Raw genomic sequence first — 13,934 nt, 5'->3', positions numbered from 1 at the left:
ATTGCATCTGCACGGGCGCAATTTTCAGCGTCTGGCTATGCGCAGAAGTGATTTTCGGCATCATGCTGCGTCGGTCTGGCCCATGGAGGATCTCCGCAGGAGTGATCCAGCCCATGCCTGGTAAGCCTTGCCGACTCCTGTCCTAGACACACATACAAGAGAAAGGAATGTTTTACATGAGTTGACAGCATGCAGCCCTGGTAATTTCAATCTTACCAAGACCTGAGACTGAATGCTGGAACCTCCGTTTATTAAAGTGGGGTGGGAAAGGGAATTCAATTACATGCTGAACAATGTGGTATAGCTCGCAAAACATAAATTTGTTTGTGCATATCAAGCAACACCCTACTGCATTTGTAACCCTAAAAAAGAGAATAAATTCTCAGAAGAGTATTGTGTTAAAAAGCAGAGGGGAAAGGGGGTGGGAGCCGATCAAGTTGGCACAAAACTCCAAAAGACAGAAAAGAAAAGAAGGGTTTACCTATCCGGTGCTCCAAGGAGTCCTCGAAGCTCGACATGGTTAGTAATGTCATGGCATGGTATACATGTTGAAGCTAGAACCAGAAGCTCAGGCCAGTGTGCTCCCAAGTGAATTTCAACTCTGGGACTAGGAAGATTGAAATGAGGGGAAATCAGGCAACAGAATCCTTCACCTTGGAGCTTTCTGTACTGAAGTGTTTCTTCCCAGAAGAAAGCAAGCAGTGTGTGTAGAGTCTGGCAGTGATAGAGAGAGAATTTGGTTTCATAGGAGTATCTAGAAGTGAAGAGTAAGGTGTGGTTTTCCCAGCCCTTCTAGAAGTGGGGTGTGTTTTTCATCCCGCTAAAAGTTAAACATTCTTTTTTGGAGTAGAAAGTACAAATGTGCCTCAGATGAGATAGTTTGTGGTGGATCCTGGCTTTCCAGGAAGTATAGTGTAATCTGAATTTTTCTATTTCCCCAGGTATGTCCCTTGACTTGCATTATACTTGGGTTCTGTCTTTAGCAAGAAAATCTCTTTCCTGACTGAATTACTTGCTGGAGAGTCTGATCAAGGTTTCACCCATTATTGTTTCACCCATTACAGTGGTACCTCGGGTTACATACGCTTCAGGTTACAGACTCTGCTAACCCAGAAATAGTACCTCGAGTTAAGAACTTTGCTTCAGGATGAGAACAGAAATCGTGCTCCGGCAGCAGGAGGCCCCATTAGCTAAAGTGGTGCTTCAGGTTAAGAACAGTTTCAGCTTAAGAATGGACCTCCGGAACAAATTAAGTACTTAACCCAAGGTACCACTGTATTGTCAATTCATCAAACATACCAGACTGAAGAGCCAAGCAGCTTGGCCTCAAACTCATGTCAATGGGTGATAGAGGGGGACAGGAACTCCCAGCATGCATGCCTAGTTTCCTCAATTTCCTAATCCAATGTCCAGAGATGCAGAATGTTTTGGTCTGCCATTTTGCAGGAAGCCTACAGCAGGCACATAGTAGAAAAGAATATGCATGGAGAACATTGAAGCAACTGCCTTGGACGATGCAGTGATGAAGTCCCAAAGGATAGTTTCCTTACAGTGATTGCTGTCTGTGGCTTCTTATTGATTTCTTTCCAAAGGAACCATGTTGCATGTACAAGCACTTGACCAGCACAGAGTAAAAGGTTACCTCTCCAACAAGTAAAAGCCCTCAAGTTCCTTCAGAAACACCAGGTTACTACAAGAAACACACAAGCACAATTTACAGCATGTTTGCTCTCAGCTGCAATTCATGGCAAAGTGCTGGTACTATTTATTTGCTGCAGCAGTTTGCCAGATATTGTTGGTTTGTGAAATAGCTCCATTTAACCTCTGCAGTTGTTTCATTCCTGTGTGGCTTTATTCAGGGGTTCATTTCTTCTTTGATGCTTGTATGGTCCCCACCCCTTATAATCTGAGATAGCCACCAAGTCTTCAAGCTTTCATGGAACCATTACCAATATATATGTATGTGTGTTGTGTTCATACCTCTCTCTTTTTGGTTATACTTCTCTTCTAAATCTATTAACTAAATAATACATTCCCCAAAATATAGGACTAGATCCTGAGAAGGGAAGACCAGTGCAAATCAATGTTGGGACAACAAAATAATATGTGGGGCAGAGAAGGGGGAAAGCGCTTATTAGGGGGGGGTGATCTTTGTCCCACGTTATTTTTGAAACACAAATGATGGTATGCATCACATAATAAAGTTCCCATCCTACACATACTGTCTCTGAAGTAAGCTCACATTTCTTCTTCCATTTTGTCATTATCAGACAGAAGCGAGCCCATGGGGAATATATATATTATCGCTCAGGGGTTCAGCAGAAGGGATGTGTGGGGTGAACTCCTTGAGTGAAGGGGCCCTTGCCTTCCACTGGCACCAACTATGATTCAAACAGGATGATTTTTTTTACTTCCGTTCTTCCTTTCTCTTCCATGCTCTTCTCATTCTCTGAATCAGGAACCACAAGTGCATATGGGATGCCTATGCAAATATTCACCTGAGTGTCTTCACTGCTTTCATTGGCACCCTAGTCTAGCCAGGGATCCATTTCCAAATAGAAAACAGCATTTATTTTGTTATGGCCATCAAACGTTCTTGAGGACCAGCCCCAGCCCTACTGAGCTCAGAGTACAGAGATATTCTACATTAGGATGTACATCCAGTTTAGGCTTGCCATTGCTAATCCTGCAAGCGATATAGAGAAGCTGGCTTCATTGCATAAATTGGGATCCCTGACTCCACGAAGCTGGTTCTGTAGGCCGTCTACAGGAGCCAGACAATGCAAGTTGCAGCACTTGCAGCTACGGTGGGTTCCCCCTACGTTGGCTCCATGTTATGGCTGCTGCTTTGCTTGATCCAGGAACTTCTCAGCTTGAACAGGTGGCTTTTGGGATCTGCCACCTGTGTCTGAGGGTGCATGTTCTCCCAGGCCAATTCTCCCCACTGCCCTTTAAGCTGAAGGTGGGCATTCTTCCTCACAGTTTTAATGGCTTTTGTGGGAGTGGATGTGTATCTTCTATGCCCTACCCTTCCCTTTAAAGGTAAAGGTAAAGGGACCCCTGACCATTAGGTCCAGTCATGGCCGACTCTGGGGTTGCGGCTCTCATCTTGCTTTATTGGCCGAGGGAGTCGGTGTACAGCTTCCGGGTCATGTGGCCAGCATGACTAAGCCGCTTCTGGTGAACCAGAGCAGCGCACGGAAACGCCGTTTACTTTCCTGCCAGAGCGGTACCTATTTATCTACTTGCACTTTGACATGTTTTCGAACTGCTAGGTTGGCAGGAGCAGGGACCGAGCAATGGGAGCTCACCCCGTTGTGGGGATTCGAACCGCCAACCTTCTGATCGGCAAGTCCTAGGCTCTGTGGTTTAACCCACAGCGCTGCCCACGTCCCTACCCTTCCCTTTAAGCCCCATGGAAAAGAGAGGCAAACAGCAAGGCACTAGCTTCCCTAAAGCCTAATTCATAGCTGGTTACCGGATGGTTAGTACTTGCACACTGGTCGCTGATCAAGCAAAGGCCTGACTATTGAGATCAAACCTGGGGAAAGCTACTCTGGAAGAATGGCAAATGAAGATGATCGATTACATGGGATTGGCAGAAATGACCGGCAGAATCCGAGACCAGGGAAAAGAGTCGGCGGAAGAGGACTGGAGGAAATTTAAAGACTATTTACAGAAATATTGCAAAATTAATGAATGTTAGAATGATGTTGGACTGAAATTAAGTGGTTACCAGCTGAAATGCAAAGGTAGAGTAATAAGTTAAAATAAATTAAAATTAAGTTATAATAAGAATTTGCCGAAATAAGACCTGAACTGGAATACAAAAGGGGGAGGTGAGAGGAGGTCCGAGATATAAGGTAATGGAAATAAGTGATGGGAATTATATTTGTTTTGTTTTGTTTTAATTGTGTATTTTTGGTATTTTTGTTTTTTTCCCTGTGTATTACTTGTTCTTTTTGTGGTTTTTATGTTTGTATTAAATTGGAAACTTTAATAAATATTTAATAAAAAAAAACCAAACAAACCTGGGGAAAGCTGTCTGATTCATTGTCAAAAACAATTCTAAAGGAAATGTGAAAAACAGAGCAAACGGGATTCTAGATCTCTGTTCCCATGCCTGAAAATCTCTGATGCTAATAATATCAAATTAATCTATTTCGTACGTTTCTACAATAAAATCACGTCTAGTTGGTCAGTATAACACGTTTAAAAAGTTACTTTTTTGCCCATATACATCTTTTTCTGGCACAGTGTCTTGAAAACTAACTCTCATCCATTTATTTCCTCCCCCCACCCCAATATTGTTTGGGTGCTGCTTCTACGAAGCAGTGAGGAATAAAACTACGATTGAAAACATTGATTTAATTAATAAATGCAATTAACTGATTAATTATAGATTAGCATTTTGAATTGTTAATCAGTTTTTAATTGGAGGCGTGCTTTGTCAAGGTGTGCTCAGGCAATATATTTAAAGTGCTTTTCCAAACAATGAGAGAAGCTGCTATTGCGTTATCTCCAAATATCATCCGCATTGAGGGATTTTGACAGTTGATTTAATTGATTGGCTAAAAGCAACATTGGGGATCAGGTTTCTTTTTTTAAAAAAAAAACCTCTGATTGGGAACCAGGCTGAAAACCAACCATTAAAGCTCAGTAGCTGCAAAGACTTTTGAACTATAGTTCTCCATGAGGTAGAAATTCAGAACCATTGAGAACTAGTGTACCTTGTGAGTGAAGACTATCCAGTATTGATCTGTATGCTTATTTATATCCTGGTCTTCAATGTTTCGATTTTCAATGCACCTTACAAAATTAGCAAACAAAAAACCACAACACTACACGTGTATAGTGTATAGACATTTATGTAGCGCAGTGGTTAAAAGCATAAGCTGGAAGCTCCACTGCCCACTCTCACTCCTGGGTTCAAATCTTATCTCAAGCCACGATTGGGGATGGTATCTAGTGAAGTGGTTCTGTTAGTGCAAAGTTTTCCATTTGTGCCATGGAACTTGCCCTCCCTCACCTCTCCCCCTGCAAAACTCCCCAAAACTGCTCTGAAGAACTGGGGAAAACTCCAGAACAGGTTTAGGATGTTCCCAGGGAGAGGCGAGAGAGAGGAAGTGAAATATACTTGGATTCGAGTGTGGTTTTCATGCTCTTTATTCAGCTCATAGTAGTGAGGAATGTGGATGTTTCCCCGAACTGTCTGCTTTATATACATTATTTACACAATGGGCCCCATGTGATTGGCTAATTCTGGGATTCTCCTGTAGGCCAATCAGGTTGCGGATTCACTTCCACCTGGAGTTGGATTGGGTGGCTCCTGCGGACCAATCAGACTGCTGCATTCTGGACCCTATTGTTCTAGGACCAATCAGACTGCTGCTATTTGGATCCTATTCAACTCAGTACATAACAGGAAGTTCTAGTGTATATCCAGAAGTGTTTGCACTATGTCTCTGGATGTACTTCACTAGATTCTGCCCATGATTTTAGGCCAAGGGTTGTTAGACTATATCTCCTACCATAGCCATCTTGAGATATTTTGTAGCCTGAGGCAAAGGACAAGATGGCACCCTTCCCCCTCCATTCCATAGACAGAAGCCGCTAGACTGGCTGTTGAAGTTCACCTGATCACTGCCTACAAGACAGTGTCCTCTACCACACCTGAGGGAAATGGGCTAATTTAAGAGGTACAGGAAAGACTGTGTCACATGCACAGCTCGGTTTTATCTCAGAGGGGAACACATGGTAAGTTCTGGATGAGGAGCTAGCAGGCTACTACTGCAGACCCCGTCACCAGCTTTGGACTTGAGTCCGTTTATATCTGATTATTGTGTGTCCTGGTTGAGGCCGATAAGAGTTGTAGTCCAAGAATGTTTGGAGGCTGCCAAGCTGGCTGTCCCTGCTTCATGCAAAACAAAAAGCTGCCCTTAATCTGTAAATTTGGAATTAAAAGGACAGGATTATAAGGACTGCTGCACTGATGTATGTAAAAAAATTTTTGATACAGTGCTATCTCAGGTTACATACACATCAGGTTACAGACACTTCAGGTTACAGACTCCGCTAACCCAGAAATAGTACCTCGGGTTAAGAACTTTGCTTCAGGATGAGAACAGAAATCGTGCTCCGGCGGTGCAGCAGCAGTGGGAGGCCCCATTAGTTAAAGTGGTGCTTCATGTTAAGAACAGTTTCAGGTTAAGAACGGACCTCCGGAATGAATTAAGTTCTTAACCCGGGATACCACTGTATTGTGACTGTTGGTTTTTTAAAAAGCACAATATAAACAGTTGCTAATATGGCTATTACTTATTTCAAAGGAATTCTCCTCAAAGTAAGCTACACTGAAGTTGGGGAAAGCATGCAGACCTGGGCCAGCAGTTGGCCAGGTCATGTGCTGACCATGGGCCCATTCACTGACCATCCCAGCTGAGCCACCATTCATTGCCCTCAACACTGGGACCCTGGATGCTTTTCAGTGACAAGTGGTGGTACCACTTTTTAACGTATTGACTTCATAGATCTACAGTCTGGGTAGCCCTGAGGCATTGCATTGTGGGAACTTTCAATAACAGGTGGCCACTATGAATGGAAACTGAGCTTAGACCCCCATTTGAAACTATCACCAACACCTATCCACCACTGAAACATGTCTGGGTGTTTGTTGGAGGCACTTTTGGGCAGTGGCAGTAGTGTGGGGAGGCTGGGGGAGTTGTTGGCCCCAAGCGAAACCTCCCCCCAAGAATCATTCAGGAGAAAACAAGATTTCTTTCCACAAGATCATTCATTAGCATGCTATTTTACCATTCAGCAACACAATGCCCTACAAACATGTTGTTTAATAAGAGCATTCCCAGTGTGTCTTTTGGCAAACATTTACTGTATCTCTGGAAACCAGTTTGGGTCTGCGTTTGTCATGACCTTTCCTGAACTTTTGGCATGCTTTTTCTTCCCCTCCTCCTCTGAGAAAGGTGCACCAACACTCTAATTATAACGAAGAGCAATTAAAAGTCACTAAACTATGAACTGTGCTTCAGAGCTCATTTGGGAGCAACATTGAACTTGACTTCCATGTTAGATCCAGGTGTAGGTGGCTTCTGGCAGGTTTGTGAAAGGTGAGGTTTTAGTAACTTATAGTAAGGGCTCTTCCATACTGCCATTTAATGTGGGTAATGAGCTTCCCATGCCTCTTTTAATTCTCTGCTGGCCATATGGCTTTTTTTCTCCAAATCACTGCCTTCCCACACTTCCCCCCCACTCAATCCAGATTTTCTCAAATCAAGGATACTCAGAAAGGAGAGGCTATGAGAAAATCTGGACTGCAGGTTCATCCAGAGTTACATTTTGCCCTGCCCTTTCCAAACACAGGTCCATGCTTAAAAGCTCTGCATCCGAGCATTTTAATTTATTTATTGCCTTAGAGCTTTCTCCAAGAAAGCCTACTCTTTTAGCGTTGATTCGGAGCAAACATCACTTCTAGTTTTCCATGGATTGTCATTAATCTGATTGAGCTTTAAAAAGTGGGTTTTCAGGGAGAAAGCTCCAGGGCTAAAAAAAAATTGCGTGGGCATGGAGCTTTAAAGTGTGGACAGTACCTAGAAAGAGTGGAGGTAAGGGAGGTGTGGATAGGCCCTGGTGGATGGGAAAGTATGACAAGACAGGGATTTAGAGGGAAATGTCATACGGACAATGGATAACTAATGAAGGTACAGTAAGCTTACTATTCACATTAAACCAAAGCATGGGGAGCCCTGTGCTGAAGAGGCTGGGAAAGGGGCATACAGTGGTACCTTGGGTTAAGTACTTAATTCGTTCCGGAGGGCCATTCTTAACCTGAAACTGTTCTTAACCTGAAGCACCACTTTAGCTAATGGAGCCTCCTGCTGCCGCCGCGCTGCCAAAGCCTTATTTCTGTTCTTATCCTGAAGCAGAGTTCTTAACCTGAAGCACTATTTCTGGGTTAGCGGAGTGTGTAACCTGAAGCGTATGTAACCTGAAGCGTATGTAACCTGAAGCATATGTAACCTCAGGTACCACTGTACACTAATATGACATGCATTCAAAAAACAAAAAACAAACCCACAACCAAATTCCATTGGCTTCAAGCTAAAGCTTTGTCTACAGGGCCAAACTATCCACAATGTCTATCTTGTAGTTCGCCCTTGACTGCAAATTTTCTTTCACAAATGGTGGTCACAAGAACCCTGATCCAGACTGGAGATCCCACAAGGGGTGGTAGAGAGTCCTTAATCCTTTGCTCTCTGCTGTAGCCCCAGTCCTGAGTAGGGGACCCTCCCTACATCTGCAGTTTGCTCTGGTGGGAACAGTTCCCCACTCACTTCCCTGGAGAAGGTTGAGCTGTGCAAGTATCCCTTGCGTGGACAGGTGGAGTCCCCAGATCCCGAGCGGTCCCACCCCCATCATGTGGAATAATGACTCAAGACAACGTGCTATGGGATTAAATTGGCCACAACTTTATTAAATTTCAAATGTGGGTAGACCTTGGCTCAGGCATTGGGCGTTCTCCCTCCCCAGCCCCCAGCCGGGGACCTAAGGAGCATCAGGGTTATCCAGTGTTTGTGTGGGGCATGGGCTGGCTCTGGAGAACATATGTTCAAGCAGAGATAGCTGTCCCCATTACGCCGCCGCCGCAGGGGAGAGCAATGACGACCTTTCGGCGTACGGTCAAAGCCTCCCTTCAGAAACCCCTTTAACGGGGAACCCTGATATCGCCGCCGCAAAGAGGAAGATGGACTGATACCGCCAAAGTTGCCCAAGGCCTGATACCGCCAAAGTTGCCCAAGGCCTGATACCGCCAAAGTTGTGACGTTTTGCTACAGGAAAGGCGAAACCTGCCAATGCAGGGAAATTCCTTTCTGGCCCTTTGACAGCGACCTTAACGTAGCCCACATACCTGTGAAGAAAAGTTAACCTGCAAAACCTGTGAAGAAAAGTTAACCTGCAAAATAAGGCATTAACTGAGGGTGGGTAGGGCGGGAGAAGCTCTGGAGCCAAGTGAGGATTCCCAGGTATTGAGTGGGCAGGTAATCCCTCCCCTACCTGGCCTGATCTCCTTGGCAACACTTCCCCCAGGTGGGATTGGAAACTGACTGGGGTAGGCAGAGACCTCCAGGTATACCACCTGAGGGAAAGTGAAGCCAAGCCTATGCTGATGAAGCCGCTCCAGATCCAGGGGCTGCGCACGTCCACGCAAAGGTCACCCCCCATTTTATGCTGGGAGTGGTCATTCTCATGAAATGAATGCAACAATTCCTCAGGGTATGGAAACTATGTACATGGTGCTTCGTAACAGCAGGTATGGCAATCCCTACCCCAAGGGAATTACAATCTAAAATCAACAATATTTTATGTTCGTTAAGAATCACTGGGACATACATTTTAAATGTAGGATTGACCATGGAAACACCAAAATTGAGCTAACTGAATATATACTGTATTTAAGGACACAGTGGTTTGCTTCCAATGTCCACTAATACTACAGAGACTGGAGTATGATCTAGTAACAGGAATATTTATGTAGCGTTACATTTTAATGTATTGAATTGGCAAGAAGATCATTGCTTTTGCAAATGTTTTGACAGAACCATCCCTATGCATCATTTACTGATGTCCTTGCAGCAAGCAGTCCCATTTGCCAGCAGCTGGCATCCTAATAAATATTGAAACAATAAACCTAATCTGTATCTGGAGCATTTTAAAAATAAATTTGGAAGCAAAAAACCCAGTATGGTCTGGCTGTTGTTTTTTCAGTCTCAAGTTCATAGTCTTCTAAATCCATCCACATTTCCATTGGTTGAGAACAAATTCTTGCAGCACCAATTCTTAAAATTGCCAAAAGAACAAACCATTTTTTAAAATTCTGTATGTGGTGGTAGAAATAGAAAGGAGTAGCCATTGGGCAATGTGGAGCAAGGTGCCATAACCACACTGGTGGTACCCAATTCTATTTCTCTAACACTGAACTGGGAAAGGATGGATGCAGTGATGGGCTGGATGAGGGCTAATAAAATGAGTCTGAATCCTGGGAAGATAGTGGCACTGTGGGTGAGCGATTCCCAGGTCTGGGAAGTCAGGAGGTTGCATTCCTTGAATGAGGCTGCACTCTCCCAGAAGGAACAAGTGCATAGCCTGGGGCTGCTCCTAGACCCAGCTCTGCCGCTGGAGACCAGGTGTCCTCTGTGGCTAGGAGTGCCTTTTAACGGGTTGGGTTGATACAGCAGCTATGTCTGCTCCTGGATCAGAATAGCTTGGCCACAGCTGGCCATGGACTGGTAAACTCAAGATTGGAGCATTGCAATGCACTCTGTGTGGGGCTGCGCTTGAGGCTGCAGCTAGTGTAGGACACAGCAGCTTGGTTGCTTGTGTGAATAAACTACCACTAGCATATAACACCTTGTTTTCAGAATTTGCACTGAGTGCCAACCTGCTGCCAAGTTCAAGACACTGTGCTAACATATAAGGCCCTTATAAATCCACTAGGTCACTGCATCCTGCAGCAGAGTGGCCCAAGTCCCTAAAAAATGAGGTACCCATCCTACAGTCACTTGGAACAGACATTTCAGTGTGGCTATCCGTTTTCTGGAACAGCCCCCTTCTTGAGATACAGCAGAAATAAGCGAAGGCATTTTTTGTTGTTGTTTTAAAAAGCTTTCCAGGTGTATGAAAAGGTCCGAGTCTTAGGTGGTGTTCTTTTGCTTTCAATAAATATCTTTAGTATCTGTAGGGGTTGTGGACTATTTTGGGAGGGAAACCCCTATATTTAGTTGTTTCTCTGATGTGCTGGTAAATTGTCTCGAGATGCATGTAACAAAACCAATTAATTAATGAATTAGCATATGCTTATCGCTCCCCGCCCCCGTAGAGGGAAAATAGAAGAAGGAAATGACAACTCAAGGCGAGTGGCAAAAGCTGGATAAATTGCAAGAAACTGTCTCACCGTACCCAAGAAGAGACATTTTGGTACACTTCCTAAGTGGATCAGATTCTTGGCTTCTGCAGGAGCCTGAGGCAAACCATAACCCATTACTTTTATACTCCCTTATACGTCTTTTTCTTTTGGCAAGTAATATCTCCCCAAGGAGCTTGGCATGGAGAAGCTGCAGGAACAGAGGTGAATATGCTTCTTCAATACCTACTATTGCACACAAGGCAATGTGACGTACCACTAGAAGTCAGCTTATTACCTGTGAGGAACACTTTTCAGCTGAAGGGCCACATGTCCCCTTCTATTTGTGCAGCTGTTTGTTCCTGTTGAAATTCATTTTAGTAGTTTTGGCCCAGTTCTCCAATCGGTTAAAGCCATCTTGAATCCTGATTCTATCTTTCATGACATTGGCTACCCCTCCCAGTTTGGTGTTATCTGTAAATTTGATGAGCATCCACTCAATACCCATAGCTGTCAACCGTCCCTTATTTGGTGGGAAAGTCCCTTATCCCAGTGCTGTGTCCTGCTGCTGTCCCTTATTGATGATGTCCCTTAAATTTCCCGGGTTTCAAAGGAAGCAGCTCCTCTCCCTCCCTCCGTCCCCTGCCGGCCAGGGAGGAGGGAGGCTCCAACTGTGTTGCTTGGCTGCGTTGCTCACCCAATAAGGAGTCTAAGAATGACTGGGGGGGGTGGAGCTTGCATGCCTTGTGCCGATCAAATTGGCCGCGTTGCCTGGGGACTCACCTTTGCTCAGCGCTTCCCAGCGGAGATGTGACGGTGGTTTTCCTTGCTGCATCCCCTTTGCCGGGTTGCTGTGCTGTGGGAACCACCACTTGAGGCTTTGTTTGGCTGCTGGCTGGGCTTTCTACCTTTGGCTCGGAGGGGCTCACAAGTTGAACATACCTGTGCTTGGAAAATCCCTTATTTTGGCTGCTGGTCCCTTATTTTTGAGGCTGCTGGTCCCTTATTTTCAAATCTGTAAGTTGACAGCTATGTCAATACCTTCAGGCCAGTACATCCCACTTGTCACTTTTTTCCAGGATGATGAGGAACCATTAGTGAGCACTCTTTGGGTTCAGTCAGTCAACCAGCTACAAATCCACATAAATGTAACCTCGTCCAGCCTACATTTTACCAGTTTATTTGCAAGAATATCATCGGGGACTTTGTCAAAAACTTCTCTGAGATCAAGATACACTGTGTCCACAGCATTCCTCTGATCCACCAAGCTTGTAACGCTATCAAAAAATATAAATGAAATTCATGCAGCATAGCTTATTTCTTTCCAGTGTCCATACTTAACAATAATATTAAAAACCAAGCTCTGTCTACACAACCATTGGTCTTATTTGTTTATGGATTTATTGCTGTTACATTTGTCTGAGGCAAGCTCAGAGCCAATGACATTCTACATAAAAAGCTGAATTTATTTATTTATTTGCATTTCTCATTTTCCTTCTGTTTCCTCAAATCCTAAACAGGCTTTCAAAATCTCCCTTTTAGCTATAGCTATTCATTCCTCCTCCATCATCATACTTCCGTTCCTACCATATGGAATCTCTCACAAAGCTACTCTAGTCAGGATGAAATATTTATGTGTTTGGAATATAAATGCCTATAAATATTATGCCCCATTTATGAAGTAGCCACTACTGGTTATCAATGGTATAGTTCCTATGTACGTATTCTGTGTCCTGAAATTTTATAGGCATCCTTCATAAAGCCCTATAAAAGACTTTAATTTAAAAGCTCCTTAAAAGTAATAGAACGGAAGCTTCAAATAAAATGTGGAATTAAATGAAGCCATTTGCATTTTGATCTCTCAATGTTGAATCACTTAACATATTTTTATTTATGATAGAGAAGAGCGGTTGTTCTTTTTCCCTGGTGCAAAGGCTTTTTATTGGCAGAGGAGAGCCTGGTGGACTTCCACTGTGGGATGAATCCAGTATACATTTTATAATAAGCTAGCTATCCGCTGCCACTGGAGGGTTGGAAACTTTAAAAAAAAACAACTTCCAAACAGCTGAGGCAGATTTGGGGGGCATTATAATTAGAAAACTGAGAAGAACTTCAGAAATTAATAGGGTGCTCTCCCCCCACCCCCCGAAATGAGCTCCTTTCATTTTCAGAATACTGGACGTATTATTGCCCAAGCGGAAGTCACTTTAATTTTGCATCGGTTCATAAATAAGCTTGTCCTATTCATCCTCTACCCCCAAGCTGAGCTGCTATTGGGCACAAAAGCTTATCAGGTTGAATAAAGGTAAAGGTAAAGGGACCCTCTGACCGTTAGGTCCAGTCGTGGCCGACTCTGGGGTTGTGGAGCTCATCTCACTTTATGGGCCGAGGGAGCCAGCGTACAGCTCCCAGGTCATGTGGCCAGCATGACTAAGCCGCTTCTGGTGAACCAGAGCAGTGCACAGAAACGCCGTTTACCTTCCCTCCAGAGTGGTACCTATTTATCTACTTGCACTTTGATGTGCTTTCAAACTGTTAGGTTGGCAGGAGCAGGGACCGAACAATGGGAGCTCACCCCGTCGCGGGGATTCGAACCGCCGACCTTCTGATCAGCAAGTCCTAGGCTCTGTGGTTTAACCCACAGCACCACCTGCGTCCCTATTGGTTGAATGGCCTTAATTAAATAAGTTCTAAGTGCAAAGATTGCTAGGAATTGTGGTTTGTGGGGAGCTTCCATATTATTACTAACTACAATTCCCATAGAATTTTTAGTTCAGAATTTCTAGCAAATGTTTGGCTCAGAAGGCAGGGAGGGTCCCCTGGTAAGGAAGACTAAAGGAGCAAGTCCCTCATTTGGATCTCTCATCTGTTGCTGCTTTCGGAAATTAGATTTTAGTGAATGGGAAGAAGGTTGGTGCTGATGCGCTGACTGGGTTCTGATGAGAGCTTCAGTACAAAACCTCCAGAGGGCACCAGGGTGGCAAATTCTATTCTAAATGGCACACAATTGCGCCCAATC

This window comes from Podarcis erhardii (assembly GCF_964252035.2).
Source record: "Podarcis erhardii genome assembly, chromosome: 3".
NCBI lineage: Eukaryota > Metazoa > Chordata > Lepidosauria > Squamata > Lacertidae > Podarcis > Podarcis erhardii.
This window is presented reverse-complemented; position numbering follows the sequence as displayed.